The 25,451-nt window shown below is 57.7% G+C and overlaps 1 protein-coding gene across 5 annotated transcripts in view; it reads left to right on the forward strand.

Moving 5' to 3' along the window:
* The window catches only part of GRAMD1B (GRAM domain containing 1B), a 166,263-nt gene that overhangs the window by 42,931 nt on the left and 97,881 nt on the right, over positions 1–25,451 (forward strand). The window contains exon 1 of one of the 5 annotated variants that reach the window (XM_070400033.1): positions 13,113–13,175. The exons of the other annotated variants lie outside the window; for them this stretch is intronic. The gene's annotated coding sequence lies outside the window, so the exon portion shown is untranslated. Of the gene's footprint in view, positions 1–13,112; positions 13,176–25,451 lie in introns of those variants that run through there. 5 annotated transcript variants of the gene reach the window in all.

Consider the following 25,451-nt stretch of genomic DNA (forward strand, 5'->3'; position numbering starts at 1 on the left):
CAAGTAGGTGGATGGGCGTGAGGCGGTGGCCTGGGCTGGCTGGGTTCCCTGGGACTCTGGACCCGGACCGAGTGCTTGTGGAGTTGGTCTCCCCCCCCCCTCCCGTTGGGGAGACTGGAGGCCTGGCTAGGGGACCGGCTCCCAAGAGGGAGGGAGTCAGTGATTTGCTGTAGGAGGCTGAAGGGACGGGACAGATGTCGGGGGCCCTGGTGTGGGTGGGTGCTGCAGGGCCATGATCTCCTCTGCCATGTAACTCCCTGCAGTTGGTAAGGAGCTCAGAGGTCCACAGAGAAGGTGCTGGAGAGAAGGGTGCTCACCTGAGTTAGGGGCTGGTGTGTGTGGGGGGGTATCTCTGTGCCCACTCATCGGGGCTCGCTCTGAACGGGAGCTCGAGCAGGCGGCGGGGAGGCCTGGGCACCCAGGCGTGATGAGCTTCCCTCACGTGGCCTGGCCGGGAGGGCTGGTGCCCTGGCTCCTGCTGACCGTGCTGTCGCCTGGCCTCTGTGCCCAGTGGGGGGGGGGGGGGGGGGGCTGGAGGAGAAAGAGGTCCAGCCCTAGGATCGGAGTTAGCTGGCGGGCACTGGGGAGAGAGGGCATGCCAACTCAGGGGCAGATTGTGTTCTTTGGTGAGAGTGAAGCAGCAGAGATCGAAAGGAAAGATGGACAAATGGAGTGAGGAGAGAAAAGGAAGAAGAAGGCAGGAGAGAGTCTAAGGGTGTCAGAGGGAGGGAGGCGCTAGAGTGGGTGCTGACTGGTCTTGATTCTCTCTCTCTCTCTCTCTCTCCCCTCTGCCCCCTCTCTCATCTAACACACACGTGTGTGCTTACAGGCATAGATGCCCATGTGTGTTTAGCCCAGGGGTGTTCTCGTGGCAGGAGTTGGGGTGGGACGGAGACAGAGTCCTTATCTGAGGAGGTGACGTCGCCAGGCCTGACTCCCCAGGCTGAGCCTGCACACGGCCGGCAGCAGGCAGCGGGCAGCGGGCAGGTGGTGACAGAGCCGGGGCTTCTCTGACCCCGGGGGGCGCTGGTGGCACACGGTGGGGGACGTGGGAACGCTCCGAAGGCCTTGTCTCTCCACCACCTACTGGCTGTGCCAGTTTCACAAAATCACGGCATCCTCTCCAAACCCGTTTCCGTCCGTAAAAGTGGGGGTAATAGTGTTTCCTTTGTGGAGATTGTGGGGATCGAAATCGATAAAATGGGGAAGGGGCCGCACAGGAGTCCGAGGCTGTGGTGACTGTTGCCAGGAGGCCTGTGCGTGGGGCGATGGCAGGCAGGTGGGACGTGAGCGCTAAGCCACGAGGACTTGTAGCCGCAGACCTTGGTTTGGATTGGCCATGAGTGAGCCCATGAGAGGCGACGTTTGACGCCTCCTTGTGCCAGGGCAGCCGTCGGGCGAACTCGGGTCCTCATTCCAGCTTCCTTCCATCTTCGCACTCACCGTGTTATAACCGCCTCTGCTTGTTGACTGGTTGTTGTCCGTGTCCCCACTCGTCCCTAAACTTCCTAAGCGTGGTCTTTGCTTAGTCACTACTGTGCACCCAGCGCTGAGCACAGAGCCGGACGCACAGTAGGCGCTCCGTGAGTGTTAGTTGAGTGAGTCAATGCACACATGGGTCACTGCGGCTTTGGCTGTGGCCGTGGCGTTGTGTGATCGTGGGGTTCTGTGGCCGTGCCCCACATGGAGGGCCCCTCAGCAGCCCCGCCTCTGCTGACCTCGGACAGCGTCCGCGCCCTGGGGTGGTTTGAGTTGGGGCCGCCCTCGCAGGTCCTCCTTTCTCTGACTCACACACTCACTTGCTCAGGGCAGCGATGTTCAGCCCGTGCGCTGAAAAAAACGTTAGAACCCGCAGGGCCTGACTCTTTAGTGAGAGGCACCAACCGCTTTTCCCATTGTTTGTCAGATAAAACTGTGACAACAGCCAGCACAACAATAGCCATCTGGTGTGAATGAATCCAAATGATACCTATTCTTTTTTTTTGTCTGCTTGGCAAAAAGTATGTTTTTGGTGCCACGGAATCCTGGCAACTAGCTTCTGCGTGCCCGGGTTGAGAAAGGTTGGGGACCGCTGGCGGGGGGCTAGCTTGGCCTTGGGGAAGACAGCACATGTGGTGGTCAGGGAGGAGGGAGGCCTTACGTCAGGTGGGCGAGGCTCTGGCTTGTGGCCGGCGGGGGACACGCGGGCACCTGCCTCCTCCCCCCACCCCCGCCCCCACCCCGGCCGGGTCTGCGGCTCTCTGCACCCAGGCGGCTTCCCTGCCTCAGCAGAACAGGCAGGTGTGGCATCACCTGCCCCGGTTTCTCCTGCCGCTGCACTTCTCTGCCGGGAAGGGGGTTAATTATAGCCCGGCACACGGCGCTGCCCCTGCCCGGCACAGCGGAGCCGGGACGACTGGTAGGCTGGCGGGCAACATCTCATATTCCAGCTTCTCTGCTTCCTGCGGGAGCAGCCCTGTCCTGCCGGCCGGGGGAAGGCGGCATGAGTGGGGCATCGCAGAGGCTCAGGGGCTCCGTCGCAGGCCAGGCGTGCGGCTCTGGGCTGCATCCCGGCGCCCTCTTCCTTGCAGGGGGAGGCCCAGGCCCGTGGGTTCTCCTCTCAGCACATCACCGACCCCTAACGGCTCCGTGCAGACACCACGCGCTGCTCTTCCATCTCGGCGGCCAAACCTCTGGGGAAAAATGTGGAGCCTGGACCATCAGGATGATGTACAGTGTGTTTGTTTATACTGTACTGAGTGTCTTGTTTACTGTGTAGTTAGGCAGAAATTTAGAAGGATGAGGCGAAAAGGAAACACAAGTTCTGACTTTCTCTTCCTGTGCTCCTGGCCCCGGATAATGGCCCTGTGAGGAGGCCGGGCCTGGGGGAGGCCGGGCCCTGTGAGGAGGCCAGGCCTGGGTGGAGGCTGGGCCCTGTGAGGAGGCCGGGCCTGGGGGAGGCCGGGCCCTGTGAGGAGGCCGGGCCTGGGTGGAGGCTGGGCCCTGTGAGGAGGCCGGGCCCTGGGGGAGGCCGGGCCTGGGTGGAGGCTGGGCCCTGTGAGGAGGCCGGGCCCTGTGAGGAGGCCGGGCCTGGGTGGAGGCCGGGCCCTGTGAGGAGGCCGGGCCCTGGGGGAGGCCGGGCCCTGTGAGGAGGCTGGGCCCTGTGAGGAGGCCGGGCCTGGGTGGAGGCTGGGCCCTGTGAGAAGGCCGGGCCCTGTGAGGAGGCTGGGCCCTGTGAGGAGGCCGGGCCTGGGTGGAGGCCGGGCCCTGTGAGGAGGCTGGGCCCTGTGAGGAGGCCGGGCCCTGGGGCAGAGCCGCACCTCCAGGGCTTCAGGACCTCCCGAGTCACTGGGAGGCAGCGTCCAGGCCTCTCGCTCTGAGGCCCAGGGATCCGCACAGGGAGCATGGAGACCCCCCGGGAAGCCTGCCCTGTGGCCCGAAGCCTGTTGCCCCTGCCCTAGTGGTGTCAGGCACACGGTTTAACACGGATGGGACGGGGGTGGGGGGGACCAGTGCCCACGCCTGACCTGGGGCACCAGTTTGGGAGCCAATGGCAGACCCTTGCCCGGGACGCTGGTAAGAGCGTAGCATCTGCTTCCCCTTCACTGTCTCTGCGGAGCCGAGGTTCCCGCCCCGCAGCGGGAGGAAGGGGTGAGCTGGGAAGGTGTCATTAAGTGAATCACGTCAGCTCAGCGGCCGCCAACTACGTGGTTGCTCAGTGCTCTAGTCTTCCTGTCGTCCGGCGCCCGGCGGTGAGCGGCTGGGCTCCCTCCCTCTCCTTCCCTTTCTCTCCGTGTGAAGGGGGAACTCCTCCAGCTGATACGAGAGAACCGAGAGAACCCCTTGGAACCTGGAGCAGATGGTTCTGGGCGAGGCGAGGGCCGCGGGAGGGTGTCTGATGCCGCTCCCTCTGGGCACACACACAGGCGCTCTGGGGTCATTCCTGTGTGAGCCTGAGGAGTGAGCTAGTACGTCGAACTCAGGTTGGACTTTAAAATATATATATATGTTCTTATTGGTTTTTATATATTTTTATTGATTTCAGAGAGGAAGGGAGAGGGAGAGAGAGATAGAAACATCAGTGATGAGAGAGAATCACTGATCGACTGCCTCCTGCACACCCCCTACTGGGGATCGAGCCTGCAACCCAGCCATGTGCCCTTGACCGGAATCGAACCCAGGACCCTTCAGTCCCCAGGCCGACATTCAATCCACTGACCCAAATGGCCTAGGGCTATTTTCATTGATTTTCAGAGAGAGAGGAAGGGAGAAGGGAGAGAGAGAGAGAAACATGCTTGGCTGCCTCCTCCGTGCCCCCTACTGGGGAGCGAACCCACAGCCTGGGCTTGTGTCCTTACTGGGAACCGAACCAGCGGCCTCTTGGTGCATAGGTCGATGCTCAGCCGCTGAGCCGCGCCGGGCAGGGCTGGACTTCTGAAACTCTCGGTCTATTCATTGAGTTGCTTTGGGATCCACAAGTGAACAACTTCTCCTGCTCCACCCCCTCCCCCGGAAGTGACACGAGCTGTTGCCTGTGTCCTGGTCTGGCCGCTGGCACGGAGGGTGGACTCTCATCTGCAGAGAGATGCTGTCTCTGTCCCTGCAGCCGAGGTGGGGACACGGGCCTGGGTCATAGGTCAGGAGCCTCAGGAAGGGATTAAAGGGCCCGTGCTCTCTGTTTTCCGAATTCATGCGTTTCTCCTGCAGTGCCCACATCGGGGGCTGCCTGCCTCTGTGCGTAACTCTGGAATGGGAAATTTGCTAAGGATGTTAATTGGAATCTCTTTCAGTAAGAAACCTATTACTGCAGGAAACCACTGCAGATCTACAAAGGAGAAGAGCAGACCCAGACACAGTGCGTGTGTACGTAGTTTGCGGGCACAGTGTCAGTGCTGAGGTATTATTGTTCTTATCCTGTATAAGAAAAGGGTAACATACAGATGGACCCTAACGGCGGAACGACCAGGACGACCGCTCGACCAGTCACTCTGAGGCGCATTGACCACCTCTTGGTCCCTTCCCCCGGCCGTCAGGCTCCAATCGCCCAATGATGAACAGGGAACCAGGGGATGGGTGGCGGGGGATGCGGGATGCGCCAGGCCAAGACCCCCACCCTGCTGGTCCCCCCACACACAGAGGGCGACCCGAGACAGGTGCAGGGCCGGCAAGCGGGCAGGAACGGCCAACATCTCAGTCCCTTCCCCCGGCCGTCAGGCTCCAGCCACCCAATGGTGAACAGAGAACCGGAGTTGGGTGGGGTTGGGGGGCGGGGCCGGCTGCAGGCAGCCGGGGAAGATGGCCCTGATTGCAGGCCAGGCCTAGGGACCGCCCGTGCATGAATTTCATGCACCAGGCCTCTAGTTAGTCATAACAACAGCTGCTATTTTAAGAGCTTTGATGTGCTCAGCACTGTCCCACCTTATTTCATCACAATGACTCTCCCCGCCTTCGCTAGATGGCCCCTGCCACTCCCGGGGAGTGGGGGCTGAGACTCGCCCAGAGTCCTGACGTGAGCTCTGCATGACTCCCCTGGGGAAAGGGCACGCGTGGCTCTTGAGGCACTTGGCGTCCAGGGCAGACCCTCTACCCTTCCTCCTATCCCTGGACCTTTCGTTACCAGCTTCCTAGAATCAAGCTCCCCACTTGGAGTGTCTGTAATGAAGGTTATCTCTGAGAAAGCTTCAAAACCAGACGGAACACATTGACAAGGAGAATGGACCGGTGGTTCCGAATGGACCAGTGGCCCAGTTAGCTACACCTGAGGGCCACATACTTGTTTTTACCTTTTAAACTTCTGTCTCCGATGCCTTGTTGATTGGGGAAGTGCCTTAGGATTCTAACTGACAAGTTACAAGCAGGGAAGTTCCGGTACATCTTTGACACTTTCTGGTGCGTTTTTCGGTTTCGTGATTCCTAAACTGCAGAACAAAACTGTTCCTCTTGATTCGTGTCAGGCGCCAGCGGAAGCACCCCGGTGGCATCGGCAGGGCTGCAGTTCTCCCCTCCCTCTCTCAGGGGCGCCAGCACCCCAGCGGCATGGCTTCGGGGACAGGAGGGGCGGCCACTGGTCCCTCCTCAGGAGTGAGGTCTGTCCCGAGGCAGCAGCAGAGGCTAGAGGGGTGGCCGGGGCCTGGCTCCCTCCACGGTGGAGGGCGGGCTGTCCGCAGGGCTGCTCCATGGCAGGAGGAGAGGATGCAGGGCCGGGAGCTGCCAGAGGAGAATGCCTGGCCATAGCCCTGCAGATGGTTTGTGGGTGCTTTTAGAGCCTCTACTGAGACTCCTCTGGGGCCAGTGAATTCTTCTTTGGATATTGAAACATCATTTTCCTCTGTGCTCCCACCGCCCCCAGCTTCGCAGCCTGTGGCGGGAGGGAGACCTGACCGTCCTGGGGCCTGTGTCCTCCGGGGGAGGCCCCGAGGCCCGCCTGGAGGGCAGCAGGGGCAGCAGGCCCCTCTGTGTGTCCCTCGGTGTCGCTGGCTTGGCACCCCTCCCCAGCCTTGGCTCCAGGAATTGGTGGAGATGTGTCACCACACCTTCCAACTGGTTCCCCGGAAGAAACCCGTTGCTGAAGGACCGCACTCCGCAAGGAGCCTTCCCGCACTGTCCACCCCCCGCCCCCAGGGCTGTTCCCGCAGCTACTCAGGGAAGTGGGAGCCTGAACCTCCCCTCAGTAGGAGCCCTGAGGCTGCTCCCCAACTGTCCAGGGGTCTGGGCCCAGTCTGTCACCTCATCTTTTGTTGTTGTTAATCCTCACCTGAGGGTATTTTCCCATTGATTTTAGAGAGAGTGAAAGGGAGAGGAGAGACTGAGAAACAGCGATGTGAGAGGGACACACTGATTGGTTGCCTCCTGCAGGCACCCTGACCAGGGCCAGGGAACCTGCAACCAAGGTACATGCCCTTGACCGGAATCGAACCCGGGACCCTTCAGTCTGTGGGCCAACGCTCTGTCCACTGGGCCACACCGGCCAGGGCTGTCACCTCGTTTTCCTCTCAGCTTCAGCGTGTCCTGCACCAGTGGCGTCCCGTGGCCTTCGGACAGCCTGCCACCTCCACTCTGGCTCCCGCAGCACAGCCCGCTGTCTGCAGGGGAGAGCCTCGCACAATGCACAGGCCAAGCCGTTTCGTTTGCCTCCGCGCCTCCGCCCACCCCCCCCCCCCCCTCCACCGGCTCAGTTACTCCCGTGGCTAGGCCTCCGTGATTCGATTCTTGCCCTGCCTGGTGCGGAAGGCTCTGAGGTCCCTGCAGCCTGGCTGCGGTCTTTGGTGGAAACTGGAGGAACGAGCCTCGGGGCCGGGAGTGGCAGGGGTCTGCCTCATGCAGCCAGCACTCTCTCCATCTTTGAAGCACTTGCTCAGGTTTGTCAATCAAAGTTACATGCGGGTCTGGGCTGCAGGAGGTGTGGCTGGGTGTGGAGATAGTAAGTAAGGGAGGGGCTGGGGGCCAGGCCGGCCAGCTTTGCAGGGGCACCAGGTGCAGATTGGAGGTTTGGGGGGCTCATGGAGTCCCCACTGCCCCAGCCCCTGAGCACCCTGCATAGTCATTGTAAAGGCGACATTGTCTTCGTTAACAGCGATTGAAGGTGTCTCTTACGTGTCAATCACCGCGAGCATTTAAAGTTCACCCTTTTCTAGGAAATAGTATTACTGTTACCTCCACTTTAGAGATAAGAAGACTGAGGCGTAGAGAGGTTTGATACCTTGTATGAGACACGCTATCAGGTGGGGGGCTGGACGCGGAATCCGGGTGTGTCTAGATGTAACCACCCCCCACACAGCCCGTCAGCTCCGCCGGCGGTCGGAGAGGGTACCGTGGCATCGGGAGCGGGTCTGCCCTCCGCCTGCTGCTGTTTCTGTGAGGAACCCGTGTAAATGGCACTGACACAGCGGAGGTCCCCGAGTCTCGCCTGAGCTCCGAGCACCCCTGGGCGAGCTGTGTGGGAGGCGGGCCTGCCCTGTTCCTCTGTCCGCGCGAGGCTGGCACTGCTTACCCTTCTCCTTCCTCCGGCATCTCCCCCCCAGGTGAGGGGGGCAGAACTGGAAGTGACTGGTCCCTCGGGCCATTTCCTTTCCTCCTGGAGCCTAATGCCTACCGCCCGTCTCAAACTCCTCCTGCCCGCCTTCCACTCCGACCTCTCCGGAGGGCAGCGCAGCTTTGCTAGGCATCGGCCTTGAACTTGGCAGCCCAGCTGCCGCCTCTCCTGCGAGCGGTTCCTGTCCAGGTTCTGTCCATCCGAGTCCCTTCCGGCCGCCTCAGTGGGGTCCTCGGTGGCAATGTCCACGGAGAGCTGGTAACTTCGTCTCCCTTCTCCTCCCACCTGCAACTTGATCACCTTCCCTGGTTTTGTGTCTTTTCCTTCTTCCGTTCATTTATTTTGTCTCCTGTCTTGTTCTTTGGTGCCCCTCTCCCCCCACATTTCCCTACCCGTCCCCCTTGGTGTCCACACCCTTCAGCATGGCCCAAAGGTCATCCTGTTGTCCTGCTTTTCCTTATTCCCTCTCTGCCTTTTTCTTATTCTAAGGACTGCCTGCCTCGCTGTTCTCATGTCGTCATTCACCTGAAAAAGTAGGTGGGTTTGGCAGCTCTGGGTGGAGCCTGCCCTCCCCCCCCCCACCCCCCTCCCGCTGCCCCCAAGGTGTTTTCCTGGCCTTTCTCTTTCCAGGAGCTCCAGCCCCGCCCCCCACTTTGCCTCTGTTACTTCTTTCCTGAGCCCATTTCTTCCGCCTCTGTGACTTTCTAAAGAAACTTTCTCTGATGGTTAAAAAAAAAAAGCACAGGTGGGTTGGTTTTCTGTCCAGTCCGCTTCCACCCTCACCAGCTCTGTGGGGCTCTTAGGTTTCGTGGGGCAGGCGCTTGTGCTCTGGGTCCTGTGGCTCCACGAGCCTCGCCAGCCTCGCTGCCGGCTTTGTGGCTCCCGCTCAGCACACAGACGCTTGGCAGAAGGTTCGCTGTGGGCAGAGCACCTGATCCAGAGCTGCAGTCCCGGCACAGGCTGGGGTCCAGCCGCCTATCCTACAAGCCAGGCCACTGCCCTTCACCCAGGGTCTCCGCAGCCAGAGGCTCTCTGACCAGGGTTGGAAGCAGCTTTGCCGGGTTTGCCGCCACCCCGCACCTGAGGCAGCCTTTCCTAAGGGAGCAGTGCAGGGCCCCCGCATCCTCAGGGAACGGGCGCTGCTCCCCCCACACTGGACCGTCCCGGTCCCCGGACAAAGCTCACTGAGGCTCCTCGGACCTCGGGGTTTCCCCTTCCCTAACCTGGTACCTAGGCACAGTGATGAAGGGGTAGAATCTCACACTTAGGGGAAAGCAATCACACAAAGACGTGCCCTGTGGAGAAAACGGTATTATAAGATGGTCTATCGAATGACCTGTCTTTTCACTAAATGTTGGCCAAAATGGAACGAGATGAAATGGTAGAAGAGAGAGTTTCTGGTCTCCCCCTCGAAGAGCAAGTGTGTGAGTAGAGGAGCTGTTTGTGCTCTAGGAGCGAGGCAGGCGGGCTCAGTGGCTGCTCCATGAGGCCCCGCGCGTCCATCTGCCTTTTCCCTCAGTGTCACCTGCCAGGGTTCTTGTCCCGGCATCAGGAAGGGTTCAGGAATCTGGAAAAGACATTGTGCGCAGATGACATAGGAATCCAGGGACTAATAAAGAGTCCGAGACAAGATATAATTTTGAAAGGCATTGGGGGTCAGAGGACCTTCAGCTAAAGGAACTGAAGACTCCCTCCTTGTCTAGGACCCTTGTTTTTATTAACACAATTTGTCCTAAGACAAGGTGGAGATAATACACTTCAAAGGGTAAGGTTTCAAAGGGTACAGAAGCACTGTCAGTTTGGGGAATAGCCTGTGGCTGTTCAGGTGTTCGGCCAGTAGGAGGCAATAACATGTAGATTAAGATGCCCTTTAACTGTCTGGCAGCCACAATCAGTTTCCTATTCAGGTTTGGGGAAGTGCCTTCAGCCATTCCCAACCGGTGACTACATGTGTGACTCAACCCTGTGGAGTTCCCAAGTCTCATCAACCTTTTGATGAAACTCTTGAAATTATGACCTGCTGGAACTGGTCCCAGCAGGCACCCTCTTTCTGTCTTCTGGAATTGTCTTGGACCCTGCGCCCGGTTCCTTCCCTCCGCGCTCATGACGGCCTAGCTTATCCCCCGCCTCCACCTGCCGCGCCCGAGGCGGCCTGCTCTGGGCTGACAGCCTCCCCTGCTGCTTTGAGTTCAGGACATGAATCGCTTCGTGAAACAGGCATGGACGCTCCTGGCTGAGCAGCTCCCGTGACGCTGTTGGCTGTGCTCATCCTTGTGGGGCTGTTGGATGCCTTTGACGTCGGAGCGGGGATGTGCTTGGTCCCTGGGGAGGCTGGATGAGTCTCACGAACATGAGTCCGATTTCCGTGTGATTCTGACAAAACAGAACATCCTCGCTCAGGGACCAGCCTTCTGCTCTCCGTCTGTTTGTACATTTGACTGTCAGCCCAGGAGCTGAGAGGACGGCAGGCCAAGCAGCGGCCGGAGGGACATCTGGAGGCCCCAGCAGAGGACACGGGTGGGACTGGTGCCCCCACACCATTGTGGGGTGGGGGTGGGGTGGGGTACCTGTACTGCGGTGCCAGCAAAGCCTCTTACCCGGCAGTGAGGACCAGGAAACCAGTCCGTTGGCCTAAATGCTGGTCTCTTGCCCAAGTCCCTGCCCTTTTTGTGTGGGTTTGTGGACCTCGGCTGGCTCACCGTGGCCAGCGCCAGGACAAGCAGAGTGCTGTGTGCTGTGTGCATGTGTCTGGAAAAAATGTGCCTTTGGCAACCAGGGTCGCAGCCTTTTCCCTCCATTGTAATCTCGCGAGTGGGCCAGTTTGGTCAGGTGTCCTTTTCTGCTTCTCTGCCTAAATAAAGTAACCGTGAGAGAGTCTCTCATGATTCTTTTTATTTTTTATTTTTTTAAATCCTCACCCGAGGATATTTTTCCATCTAATTTTTAGGGAGAGGGGAAGAGAGAGGGAAAGACAGAGAGAAACATCAATGTGAGAGAAACACATCAATTGGTTGCCTCCTGCACACGCCCCAACCAGGGCTCTGGCCAGGGAAGGAGCCTGCAACCTAGGTGCGTGCCCTTGACAGAAATCGAACCCGGACCCTTTGGTCCACAGTCTGACGCTCCGTCCACTGAGCCACACGGGCCAGGGCTCATGATGCTTTTTAAAAGCAGTTTCCATTGGACACAGATTTGTTAAATGTATGCACTAACCTGTGGATAGGCCCAAGATTTTTTTTCCTGTATTTGATCATGTATTTTCTTATCATTTTAATTATAACTTTGCCATCTTTAAAAAAAGGGGGTGCCAAAGGGAAATCCCAAATTAATTGAGATTTTATCATCTCCGTGGTGATGGGGAGCAGGAGCTGGGGCAGCGGTGGGGAGGGCAGTGTGGGGTGTTGGCGGGAGTGCTATTCAGTGGGCGGGACTGAAGCCTAAGTCCAGCTCTGCTGTGTGACCTTGGGCAGACCACTGCCCGTCACTCCACCTCAGATAATTATCCCCGAAATGGGAAGCAATGCTGACCCCACAGGGCCGCTTGTCTTTCAAATGAGGCAATAAACCTGAAATGCATCGTAAATGATGGGGCGCTGTACCAATGGGAGTTGTTACTACTATTGTTCCTGTCGCTCAGCCAGACACAGACACTGGTGAAGTAATGGGGGGGGGGGGGCACTGGCGTTGTCGATGTTAGGGAGAACTCTCCGGGCTGTGTGGTCGCCCTGTGTGCGCTTCCTGGGGGAGCCAGGTGTGAACCAGGCTGAGGGGAAAAGGTGAGGGGAGTGGAGGCGGTGGAGCGGGAGCGCACCATCATTGCTGCTTCTTTCATTCCATGGTTTCCTCAACTTACCCTTTGCCGGGTACCTTAGGCTGTAGGGGCTGGATTGGGTGTGGGGTGGGGAGGACGCGGGAGGGGAGTGAGGGCGCCCTTTCTCTCAGGAGCTCCCCCTTCTGCAGGGGGTGATGCTAGGAAAGAGGGTGGAGGAGGTGCCTGAGGAAGCCGGCTGCTTTCCCATAGCTCGTTCTCTCGGCCAGGGCCGGGGCAGGGGGTGGGGGGGAGAATCGCTCTGCTTTCTGGCAGGAAGGACGTGCGCACCTGCTGGCTGGTTTGCGGGGGGGGGGGTGGGGGGCTGCTCTCCTGCATTTTCGTGGTGGCAGCTCCAGCAGAAGCTCAGAGTAGGGAACCCTCCGTGTTTTAGGTAGAAATGCGAACAGCCTGCCCCCCTCCTCCCTGAGGGCCTGGGTGCGCTGCCCCTGCCCCCAGCGGCTTCGCCCACACAGCCTGCCCCAGGCGCCTGGTAAATGGGCCGGGAGGAGAGGAGGCCGCAGCCTGCAGCCCCGTCCCTGCTGGGCAGGAGCCTGGAGTGATGAATGGGGCCGGATGAAGTCATCCTGCTCCTCCAATCAGCTGCGCGGAGAGCAGGGCCCGCAGATCCAGCCACCGCCGCAGCATGTATCCTCGGGCAGAGGCCCTGAGCCAGTCTTGGGGAGCAGAGCGGAGTGGGGGTGCCAGCCGCCCGCTCTGGCTCCTGCGCAGGCCTCAGTCAGTGTGAATGTTACTGCAAGGTGAGTGCTCCCGGCCATCCCCCCTGCTCCGCACTCTGTGCCGCTCGGCTTTGTGGCTCAGCACCGCCCTGCACAGCAGCTCCTGCGCGTCTGAGGTCTGAGTGCCGCACCTTCTTCTCGGGGTTCTCACGCCTGCCCCCCACGGCCCTCTTCTCCCCTCCTGCTGCGCTCAGCACCTGCTCAGCGGCCTCCTCCGCAAGCTCCCTCTCCTGACCCAGGGTCCTTGGCTGGGTGAGGGGAGGGCAGGCCTGCATCCCGTGCCCTCGCCCAGCAGGGGGCGCCCCGTGGAGCCCCACACTCTCCTCCTGGGAAGAGGTCCCAGGCAGGGGAGATGCCCAGGCTCCGCCTCCCATGGGCATCTGTGGGAGCACCCGCAGACCCCCAGCTGTCCGGGGACCCCAGGCTCGGTCCTCCCCCGACAGAGGTGGTCCCAGGGGGCCAGAGCGTGTCCAGGAGCCTCTTGCTTCCCTGCCTCCCACGGGTGGTTTGCTCCTTCTGGTGGGCGTTTGTGACTCTGCCTTTTCTCTCTGGATGGGGCCGCTGCTCCGTAGGCCAAGCAGAAACCATGGAGCCGGCCGACGTGGCGACAGCAAAGGTAGGATGGAAGTGCTGCCGGCCGCACTGTGCGTAAGTGGCTTCGCTGCACCTTCTGTTCGGTTCACTTCTCTCCCCTCCTCTCCCTCGGCCCCCTCTCCAGAGCACCGGGCTGGTCAGAGCGAAGGGGCGTGATGGGGCGTGAGGAGCAAGGAGGGGAGGAAGGCTGGGTCCCACTCAGCGTCCTGCGCCGGGATGACCAGCGGGCGTGGGTCACCGGCTGCAGGGCCTGGGCGGAGCGCGGGCCTGTCTTCCTCTGGAGCCTCGCCCTGTCATTGCTCTTCCTCCTCCTGACAGTTGCCTCTCGCCTTTCTTTCCTCTCTGCTTCCTCTCCTCCCTGCACTCTGGAGCTTCCTTCATCCAGTCGTGCCGTCTCCACACTTTCTGTTCACCTTCTGTGCATCCTCCTTTCCCTCGGACTGTGGGAGGAGCACTGGGTGGGGTCGCTGTGGGCGGGGCAGGTGCTGGCCGTGGGGCTTGCAAGGAGTCTGTCGGAGTGGTGGATGCCGCTGCCGTTCCCTCCCACCGCTCCTCGATGCCCCAATGGAAGTCCGGCCTGGGCGCCTCTTGGGGATGGGACTAGGGTGCTGTGTTGCGTGGACCCCACGGCTGCTGGAGGGCGATCCCGAGACAGATTTCTAATCTCGCCTGAATCCTGCTTGCAATGTGCAGTTTGTTTTTCTGTGCATTTTTCCAAACAAGGAGCTTGAGCCAGTGGGAGTGGACAAGGGATCTAAGGAGCCATGTGTAAGCCCAGCCCCTTGTGCAGGAGAGGCAGGTCGTCCTTCCAGAACACCCCAGCCCTGGCTTTGGGGCCTTCCTCTGGCCGGTGGCTGGGCCTCCTTTCTCTCAGATGGGAGACTGGACGGGGCGCAGACTCCTGGAGCAGGTTGGGTGTCCTGTGAGGTGGGCGGCGAGGGAGCAGCTGTTGCTGAGGGCAGGGATGTGTCAGTGGTGAGGACACGTCGCAGGGATCACAGGACTAGGGTCCTGGCTCCCTCCTGCTCCCACATGCTGTGTGATCCCATCCAAGTTACTTAACCTCTCTGGGCTTTCATCTCCTCTTCGGCGCATTGGTGAAAACCACATGCATCTGTTGTTTTAACTCGCTTAGATCTGTCACATTTTCCAAGGAGCTAGGGAGGAAAAAAACAAATGAGAACAGGCCCCCTGGATTCCTCGATTCCCTGACTCACTCTCTCCCTCCTGCCTCGGTTCCTCTCCCCCTCACTTTTCCGTCCTTCAGCAAACAGTTGAGGGCCCACTCCGAGAATGGCTAGTGCCAGGTGCTGTGCCCCCTGGCAGGGCGCAGAGGCAGCCACGGGAGCAGACATCGGCAGCTGTGTCTGGGTCTGAAACAGTTTGCTCCGGGTGCTGCGGCTGCAGTGCTGCCCTCTCTGCATCGAGTGCCATCCCTCTCCAGGCTCACGTCCCCTACACACCTGCCGCCCAGCTGGCACTGGCGTTCTAAGTGGTTTGGGGTCGGCCAGGGCTGTCCAGGGAGCAGTGGCGAGTGCTGGGGAAGAGTGGGGGTTGGGAGTCACCGGGTTAGTTCGGACACGCGTATCCGTGCTTGTGTCTGTGGGTGGGGGAGACACAGAGGCAGGTGTGTTTTCTTGGCCTTGATTGCAGGTCACCTAACCAGGGGTGGACTCCCCCGGGGCTGGCCCAGTCCGAGGCAAGCATGTGCTCTCAGGACTTGGGCCACTGAGGGAATCTAATTGGTCAGATCCGACGCGTGACCCTCAGCCTGGAATCCTTTTCCTCTGACCTTCTCCGGCCCCAGCCCTGGGAGGGAGTTCGGTCCAGGTGCCTTCCCGGGAACTCTGATCCGTGGAGGCGCTGGGGTGGGCGTTAGGGGAAGGTCCGCGAGCAGTCACGTGCCTCGGCGTTTTTCTGGGCAGCGTGCCCTCATCATGGGGCTCTCACGCGATCCCGTGAGTGATCAAGACGCTCCCCTGAAGAAGCTGTTGGCGCCCTGGCCGGGTGGCTCGGTTGGTTGGGTGTCCCTGGCACCAAAATGTTGCCGGGCGTGCAAGAGGCAGCCTGTCGGTGTTCACTCTCACATCGATGTTTCCCTGTCTCTCTCCCTCTCCCCTCCTCTCTCTGCACAAATCAAGAAAAATACTTTTTAAAAGAGAACCTGTTTGCATTTTGCTGACCAGGTACAGAGAGAACCTATGCGTTACGGCTGATGGGCTGAGTCTCTGATAAGGTGCAAAGGCAGTGGGACTGCTGAGTAAAAAGCCTTATGGCGACTCACGGTAAGTCCTTTGCGTGTGACCTGGACATCACGTTTTAATGTCCAAGTGCATGTAAATGCCCCCTTTCCGCAGCCTTCCCCCTCATTCCTGGGGCGCTGTGCCCAGGGTCTCCCTTAACCCCAGGGAGCTGAGTCAGTTACCCAGGGATGATGCGGCGTTGGCTGGGGTGGCCCTGGAGGAGGCACCGCCTGTGGAGGCTGTGCCAGCCCCTGGGCCGGGCTGTGGGGCGCGGCTGCGCTCCGGGACTCGGGGGTCTGAGCTGTCACACATCTCTGGGCGCTGCGTTTCTTTCTGAGGTTGCAGTTCCAGACTCGGTCGGTCTGATTCCTGACGTGACTGTGTTGGATGCATAGATGATAAACTGGGTGCTGAGAGTTTCTGTTCCAGCCTTGAGGAAGGTTGATGGCATTCATTCACCCAGTCCTTACCAGTTACAGGGCGGCAGAGGGGTCTTCCCGAAATGGCTCACGGTCGCTGTGAGCAGGTGCTCATGGGCCGGGGGAGACCAGTGAGGCAGCAAGCAACGGTGTCCTGGAAGCCCAGGTCACCAGGGGAGCACAGCAGCTCTGACGTCGCCTGGGCGGCCTGAGGGCTTTCCGAAGGAAGTGGTTCCTAGGAGAACGGTGGCGCGGGTGGGTCGTCGGGTGGACAGAGAGGAGGGCGAGCTCGTCCTGATTTGGAGTCGGACACATCTGGGTTCAGACAGTGGCACTGCCACTTCCTGGTGCTGTGAGCCTGCGTGGGTCCTCGTGGCCTTTCGTCGCCTCAGTTTCCTCGTCTGTCAGTGCGGGTGATGCTGCCAACCCTGAAGGACTGCTGTGAGGACGCAACGAGATAACGTAGGTGTTCGCTGAGCAGGAGGCGGGAGAGTGGACAGCGGGACCTCGCAGAGCCCAGGCCGCAGCACGTCGCTGGGCAGGCTGTAGCGGTGGGAGGCACGTGAGGACAGGAGGCAGGTGCTGAAACTGAGTTGCAAGCAGGAAGGGACACGCCGTGCAGCCTTGCACCTCCTGAGGCTGCGCAGAGGGCTGCTAGCATGTCCAAAAAAGTGCTTGTTAAAGGAAAAGTGGGGAGGGCTGGGGTACTGGTTGGCGTGCTTTTGAAAAAGTACTCCCTGGCTGCAAAGTAGGCAAATAATTGATAATTTTCTGATCTTGTGCCATCTTTGACACTTTATTTATTTTTTTACATGCCTTGTCTATCTTTCCCCACTAGACTATAAGCTTTTTAAGGACAGGGGTTGTGTGTTTTTGCTTTTTAAGCCACAAAACCCATAGCACCTAGCATATTGGTTGGTATGTAATAGATGCTCAATTAATATTTGGTGAGTAAACAAATAGGAGAGGTGGTTATACCTGCAAGCCTAAGGGTCAGAGCTGAAAGGCAGCTAAAAACCAACAGCACAAAAGCAGCTGGAGTTGTATTCAGGAGCTGGAATGACATGACTCTCTACCCAATCACATTGGCGGTGGAAGAGTGTAGGCGTTGCAGGTGTCTGACCGGGTGACGTGGCCGCTGGTGGTGCTGTCTGTGAGGTGGGCATCGGGGTCGGGCAGACGGGATGTGCAGGGCAGTGGGGGTTCCGCGTTCTAGCTCGGAGGCCCTGAGGCTCCGGGAACGGTGTTTGGGGACAGTGGGAATCAGGGTCTGAGGTCGAGGTGTTTGGGAGGCACAGGCGTATTTAAGGCGTCGTTAAAGCATTCACGGCTCGGTCAGTCATCGTAAGAAGAAGGGCTATCATTGCGCGTGAGGATGGATGTAACTAGTTGTACTGTGGGGACCATTTTGCAATATACAGTTGGCCTGTAAACAGCGTGGGGGTTAGCGAGGCGTACTCAACCCCCACGCCCCCCCACCCCCCCCCCCCGGAACAGCTGACAATCTGCATGTGACTCCTCACTCCCCCAAAAGCCAACTTCTAAAAAGCCTAATGCTGACTGGAAGGAAGCCTTACCGACAACATACACAGCCAGTTAACATGTATTTTGTATGTTATATGTTATATACTGTGTTATATGCTGTAAGAGAAAAGAAATTGGTCTTAAGAAAATCATAAGGAGGAGAAAATACATTTATGGTAGTGTACCTATTTATTTTTTAAAATTCACATATAAGTGGATTGTGCAGTTTAAACCCGTATTGTCAAGGGTCAACTGTGTGTGTGTGTGTGTGGTGTGTGTTCATATTGAATCACCATGCTGTGCACTTAAACTAATATAACGTAATATATGTTATATATAACATTAACATCATATAAAAAAAATACTAGGTCAGGACCCCTGCGACTGAGGGACCACCTCGTGAGCAGGGCGCTGAGCTGCCGGAGCCCAGTTCCAAGGCAGGCTCTCCTCGCAGTGGAGTGGGAAGTCGCCGGCTGTGGGAGGTCACCGGCTCAGAGGCCTGCCTCATAGTGGAGTCTGCTCTTTCATAGCAGAGTCTGCACGCATGTAGATTTTGTAGAGAAATTGGAAAAAGTTGGTGGACTGAAGCAGAATTGCCAGATATTTATTTTATCTATAAAAGACAGCAAAACTTAAACTAAAATATACAATTATCAACGCCATTATTCATCCTATATAATAAAGCGGTGGTATGCAAATTGACCATCACGCCCTCACAAGATGACTGCCTACGACCAGGCCAGCAGGGGGGTTAGTGAGGGATGACCAAACGACTGAACAGCAGGCTGCGTGGGGCGACCAGGCTGGCAGGGGGGGCCGTAAGGGGCAACCAGGCCAGCAGGGGGGCAGTTGGGGGCAACCAGGCCAGCAGGGGGGTAGTTGGGGGCAACCAGGCCGGTAGGGGGGGCAGTAAGTGGCGACCAGGCTGGCGGGGGGGCAGTTAGGGGTGACCAGGCCGGCAAGAGGAACAGTTGGGGGCAATTAGGCTGATGGGGGGGGCAGTTTGGGGCAGCCAGGCAGGCAGGCAGGTGAGCAGTTAGGAGCCAGCAGTCCAGGATTGTGATAGGGATGTCCAACTGCCGGTTTAGGCCCAATCCCCAAGGGGTCCTGGATTGGAGAGGGTGCAAGCTGGGCTGAGGGGGACCCATCTCCCTCCCCCCCGACCCCATGCACAAATTTCGTGCACCAGGCCTCTACTATTTAAATAATATTTTAACACAAAATGTAAAAGGACATGTTATTAAAAATTAAAAATTTAGGCCCTAGCTGGTTTGGCTCAGTGGATAGAGTGTTGGCCTGTGGACTAAAGGGTCCCGAGTTTGATTCTGGCCAAGGGCACATGCCCAGGTTGCGAGCTCCATCCCTAATTGGGGGCATGCAGGAGGCAGCCAGTCAATGATTCTCTCATCATTGAAGTTTCTCTCTCTCCCTCCTTCTCCCTTCCTCTCCGAAGTTAATAAAAATATATATTTTTAGAAATTCAGTATATTTAGATTTTGAAACGTATCAGGTTGCCCTTATTTTTCTTAACTGTTCACAGATGCAGGTAGAAACTTCATCACAGTGCACAGGGCACTCTGCCCCTGAGTCAGCACAGGAGGCTGGTGCCTTCATACGGAAGGAGCACCTACTGAGTAACTCTAGTCACAGGACACGGTGCCTGAGCTCCGGCATACTCATGACTAGGCCGGGCTCATGATGTTGGCTGTGACGTTAGGAGAATACAGCAGGTAAAAGGTCCGGGATACTTTTGAGCCTTTTTTTCAACCTTAAGGCGCTGATGAGAAAAGGCCCTGAGGGTGGGCAGGGAAAGGTCAGACTCCGCCCAATGGGATGCAGCCTGCTCCATCCACACTCACACACTATTGGCAGCGATAGAAGCAGCAGCTGCTGACACCTGTCTTGCAAATAGGAAGTTCTTGCCTCCATAAAGGATGGTAAATAAATATTGGATCCTTTTTCTGGCTAACTCTTTTGTGTTAAGACCAGAGTAATCAAAAATGATGATCACAGACAGACTTAGTATAGGTTAGCTGAGAGTATTCACCATTACCCGTTAGCTGATTGAAAAATTGACACAATGATTAGGGACCGACGTACTCAGACGACCTGCGCTCTCTCGCAGAGCCCACGGCCTTAAACTCTTCACGGTATTCACGGTAACGCCTGCCTCCTGCTGTTCTTACCAGATCACATGCTTCTGGAGACCAGGGAGGACATTGTATTTATTGTTGAAATACCGTGATCTGCTTGGGGCATGAACATATTGGGCCCTCGATAAGGATATATTGTTGGATAAATAAATAGCTGATTGCTCTAACGGAACTATTACCAAATAAAATGACAAAAACATCCCCCGCAAAATCAGGGACATGAGAAATGTTATTCCGGTGGAGGAGGAGGAGGAGGCGGGCGCACGGAGCGGAGGCTGCTGCTCTCACAGCCGAGTGAGGGGTGGGCTGTGGGGACAATCTCGATGCTGGTTTGTGCGCTGGGCACAGACTTGCCGTTGCGTCACCGTGTTGTGCCTTTGACCCCTGAACACTCTCCGGCTGTTGTCCTTGTCACGTTTCCCCAGTGGAGCTGAGGCTTAGAGAAGTGAAGGGACTGGCTCAAGGTCACACAGCTGCTCGGTAGGGGTCTGAACAGTGTCTGATCAGCGTCCCCGGCGGAGCCGCAGCACACGCTCTGGGACCGTGTCCGGCCCTGTCAGCGAAACGCGCAGCATCGGCAGCCTCGTCATGTCAGCCGCCGCCTCTCTGCCAGGACGGGTCCTGCGTGTCCTCAGCCAGGAGACGCTCGCTGTTAAACGCGGCACCCCTCCTTCACCTGCGTGTTCGTGGCAGCGGCTCCGTGTGACTGAGCTGAGAGAGCACAGGCCCCTGTGGAGGGGAGTGAGGCGCAGCAGTGGCTGTGGTGCGGGTGCTGCCCCCTGCCCGCCACCTGATTTCCTCCTGGGAACAGGAGGAGCGGCGGGGCAATGGAAACCCGCCCCCCCTTCTGTCTGCATGTCATCAGAATGCGTGGCCTCCTCGAGTCCACGCTCCTGCTGGCGGGGTTTCTCTGAGGGGCTGTCCCCTTCCTGGCCTCCTAGGGCCACCCTCTGTCTAGCAGCAGGTGCGCTGTGACCCCAACAGCTGATGGGGGAGACGGGAACAGCCCTGAGCAGGCTGCACTGTGCAAGGGGCAGCAGTGATTTGGGGGTGAAGGGAAGGGGAGGTGGAGGAAGGGTGTCTCTGAGGTGCCCATTGCAAACAGCAGGGCCAGGGAAACCAGTTCTTGTTCATGCCGGGAAGTCTCCATGGAGAAGGGATGCCAGAGAGCTGAGCGGGCTCTGCAGGAGGTGAGCGAGGGAGGCATTCCTCCTGCCTGGCTGACCAGAGGGCGGGCGGAGCGAGGGAGGGCTCCGTGGCACCAGGCGGAGGGCTCGGCCTGCAACTGGGCCTCTTCTCTAGCTTCCACTCATCTCGTCTCGGGAGCAGTTCCTGGCAGTTGGGCCGTTTCTTCCTCTGTTACGTGTGGGTCAGTGCTGCTCGCTGGTGCCGTGAGGAGCAGGTGGCACAGTGTAGAGACCACCCTACGGTCGGGGTGCACAGCCCGCGTCGGGGGGAGCCCGGCGCCTCCGCTCTGTGTTGGTGAAGTAGCCGGGGGTGGGATGCAGCCTCCTGGAGCTTGGCTTTGACCTTCCTGTGCTGCTGGTGCTGGAAGCACATGCTGGATTAGCAGATTGTGAAGGAGGGGCAGAGAGGATGGGGCGGTCTGTCCTTTTCCTTCACTCCGGCGCCCTCAGTCAGTCCCGGCTCAGGCGGAGGAAGCACTGAGATGAACAGACCCACCTGCTTCCCACACAGTCTGTCAGCCTCTGCTGCTCTGTGCTCTCTGCCCGCCCTTCCCCCCCTCCCTCCCTTCCCCCCTCCCAGCAGTAGACCTTGGGGCTGGAGGACAGGGGTGCACAGGGGTCCCTAAGGTCGAGGGGGTTGGGGGGCTAGGAGGGCTCCCAGCTGGGAGCTGACACAGATGCACAGACCAGAAGGCAAGGCCAATGCCCGCAGCTCACACCATCACCCCAGAGCCAGTGACTAATAGTGGCAGAGGGTGGAGAGATGCCTCCGGGGAGGGCCAGGGAGGCGGGGGAGGGGGCAGGGAGGCGGGGGAGCACCTGACCAGGCGCCCGGCCGTGGCCTTGGCCATCTGCCGCCCTCACAGGCTCTCCTGACTGGGCTTGGGAGAGTGGAAGAGGTTCTGGCTGGAGGACAAGAGGAGGCTCTCCCTCCCCCACGCTCCTCTCGCTTCCTGACCTCCAAAACGCTCCTTAAATATAACACTCTCAGCGCCTGCTGCTCTCCGGAGCCTGGGCCTAGGTTCCCAGCGTGACTGCAGCGGCTCTGGCCCAGTTTGCAGCTCTGCCGGCCCTGCCTCTCGGCTCCACCAGCCCGGGGCGCTCTCCCAGGAGCGGGGCAGAGCGGGAGCACCCCCGGCCCAGGAACTAGAGACAGAAAGCGAGCCTCAGGGACCAGCCTGCTTTCTGTTTCTGCTCCACATGTGTCCCCTGTGACTCCCCAAGGTCAAGTGGAGGCTTGCCTTCTGGTGGCGGAAGGAGCCACGGTGGGCAGGTGGGAGTCGGGGGCCGGCTCTCCCTGGGGTGCACGGCTCTCAGGCTCCCCTCCGCGGGCCGTGGGTGTCTGCCCAGGACCCAGCGGCTGCCCTGGCTGAAGACCTCTTCCACCTAGTCCCTGCCTCAGGATGAGGCTATGGCGTGTTTTTGTTGGGTTAGGGAAGGTTCATAGGAGACCAGGAGAAGGTCAAAGCAGCTAAAATCGAAAAGGAACTTTTTCCGACTTTCATTCAAACCCAGTGAAGTTCGGGAGAAACCATTGTAACCAGAAGCTTGGAACCCTGCAGACCAAACTGGTGTTAATCAGACCATGTAAACACAACCGACGCTGGAGTTCCCATGAGCCTGGGGAAGCCAATTTTTTGAGCTCAGATTTTTGAAAATGCAGATAATACAAGACTTGGTCATAGTTGATCTTCCACACCACCACCCCGCCTCCCATGGGGCTGCTCACAACACCCAGGGGAGGGTGAAGCCAGGGGGTCCCAGTTCCTGTGCTTATTTTAAAATGGTTTCTGCTACGTGCAGAATGGATGCGTGGTCATTATAAAGTACTAAATATGCGTAAAGCACGCTGGCAGGAGAAACAAACACGGTGGCCATCTCACCTGTGCTGCCGACCCACCGGCCCCCACCCGCCAGAGGTGACCACCTTTGTGAATGTTGAGTTTGTCGTCCCTTGATGTTGCATTTTATGGGTCCAGAATGCAGTGGTCTCCCCTTCTCCATGGGGGGTACATCCTAAGGCGCCCCAGGGATGCCCTATGATCGGTGCTGAACCCTATATAGACCCTGTTTTTCCTCTGAATACATATTTCCATTTTACAGCTTCTCCCTGGTCCACCCGGGTTACAGCATCGTCACTCTTGCGTTTGGGGCCGTTATTAAGTGGAATACGGGCGACCTGAACGCGAGCACTGCGAAGCCGTGACGGGCCATGTGATGCCAAGTGGCCGTGGGTGGGTGGTGCCGCCGTGTGGATCTGCCGGTCCAGGCATGAGTCATGTCCCAGGAGGGCTGGAGGGGATGGGGTGAGATTTCCTCACTCAGCATGGCCTGCCTTTTAAACTGATGAATTGTTTAGTTCTGGAATTTTCCATGTAATATTCTTCCACCCCAGTTGACCAAGGGTAACTGAAACCACAGAGAGTAAAACTGAGTGAGGGGCTGCTGTACTGATATGGACATAACCACCTGTCTGTCTAATCCACCCCTTCAGCTGTGTGTTCCACACACGGGATCATGTCCTATGCCTTCTTCACTGGTTTGCAGTCGGTGGGAGGATCCGTGAGGTGTCCGGGGATGCCGTTCTCAAGCATTCCTACATGATACCAGTGGTGGTTTTCGTAGGCAGCTGAACCAGTACACACTTCCTCTAGCTCCTTCCCAGCCGTGATTTTGTAAGACTTTGCTTTTTCACTGTGAGACGGGCTGCGATGGCCTCTCACTGGAATTTAGATTTGCAGTTGCCTGTGTGCTAGTGAGGTCAGGTGCCTTTTTATGTCCTTATTGATCATCTTCTCTCCTGAAAGTGCTTACTAATCATGTGTCTATTTTCCTAATTTTTTCTTTTTTCTTGATTTTTAGAATTTTAAAATATATTTTGTGAAGAGTTCCTTTTTCAGTTACAACCAGTGTGTCCCCAAAAATGTATACACAATTTAACAGCTGATAGCTCAGTTTTGAAAATGAAATGCATCTTAATAAATGCGGCCTCTCTAATTATTCAGTGTGTGTACACCTTGTTGGGGACACCCTGTATGTCACACATATTTCCTCCCAGAAAAGCCTTATCTCTGCTCTCTGTTTATGACCAATTATGATGATCGGGTGGCCTTCCTCTGTCAGCCCTCTCCTTCGCACATTGCTTTTGGGAATTGTTGGGTAGAGAATCAGGCAGCGATCTGCGTGAGGATCACTTTGTAATAACCTGTTGGGGGAGGTAGTCTTTCCTCCGTGTTGGCTGCCAAGGCTAAGACAGGCAGCTTCCTCAGCACAAGGTGCGTTTCTTCATGTTTGTTCTGGGGGGGAGGGGGGCCAGCCTGGGCCTGCCATGGAGGGCTCCCCTCACACCGTCATCGAGCTCTGGGCGGAGCCCCACTGCTGTCCGTGAGGCCTGAGAAGTGCAGCTTCTGCAAACGCCCCTGGGAAACCCACCCACAGGCTTCTCCTGACTTCCTGGGCTTCCGTCCTCACTAAGTCTGTGGCCTCTAACTATTTCTCAGTTGGATAATATTTTGATAGCTCACCAAGCATTTTAAAAGCTTGTTTTTCTTTCTAAATGGCTCATCTGGTCCAGCATTTCTAGTTGTTTTTAGCAGGAACGTCCATCGGGATGTCTCACCTGCCATATGGCCAGAAATGGGAGACTTCAGAATTCAGCTTATTTCTAAAAAGTCTCCCTCTTTCTAACATATGAGTATCCAGGAGCAGCCGCTCGCAGAGCCCGGCGGCAGCAGGACTGAAGCACCTGCCCGGCCACCCCCTGTCCCAACCGCCCTGGGCACCTAGAATTAGTCAGCACCAGGCCCGCCTGCTGCGGAGCTCGTAAACCACACGAGCCAGACTGCCCTCCACGGGAAATGCAGGAGGACAGATACAGCGAACGAGGACGGCTTCTTCACTCCCTTGGTCTCACTCCTTATCCCTCCAGGGAAGGACAGTGGTCTCGTGCTCTTTAAAGCCACGTTGGGGTTGTACTGAGTTTTTCTTTCTTTTTATAAAAATAATTTTTTTTATTGATTTCAGAGAAGAAGGGAGAGGGAGAGAGATAGAAACATCAATGATGAGAATCATTGATCAGCTGCCTCCTGCACACCCCCTACTGGGGATCGAGCCCGCAATCCAGGCATGTGCCCTTGACTGGAATCAAACAGGGGACCCAGACCAGCCAGGGCTGTATTGAGTTTTTCTTTATGGACCACAGAGATGGAGCCAGGTTCTGGAGCTCCATGAAAGCCCTGGATTCAGATTCGAGAGCAAGTGGGATGCAAGGTGGGTGACGGGCTTCCCACCAGCTCAGCTCTTCTCTCTCCTCCCCTTTCGTGTTTCTCACATCACACCTCACACACACACACACACACACACACACACACACGCGCACACACACACTGGCGAACTCATCAGTAATGGAGGAAGCAGCTGGCTTGACGTAGTCTCTTTCCTACCTGCTGCCTGGATTCTTTTGTCCTGGGAGCATGAGCCCTTACCACCCGGCTTGTCTGGTAGAGAAGCGTCTTTGTCGGCACATGTACGGTGAAGCGCTGGAGTCCCCAGCTTGCAGCCTGCTGACTGTCTGGCATCAGGCAAATCACGAAGCCATGTTCTTGCCCGGCTGGTGTGGCTCAGTTGGTTGCGTGTCGTCCCTTACACTGAAGACTAGATTAGATTAGGTTAGCTTCCCGGTCAGGGCACATGCCCAGGTTGTGGGTTCCACACATTGATGTTTGTTTCTCTCTCTCTCAAAAGAGAAAAAAATCAATAAAAAATGTATTTTT

Source organism: Myotis yumanensis, unplaced genomic scaffold (genome assembly GCF_028538775.1).
Source record: "Myotis yumanensis isolate MYYU_CA2020_CCGP unplaced genomic scaffold, mMyoYum1.0.hap1 SCAF_19, whole genome shotgun sequence".
Taxonomy (NCBI): domain Eukaryota; kingdom Metazoa; phylum Chordata; class Mammalia; order Chiroptera; family Vespertilionidae; genus Myotis; species Myotis yumanensis.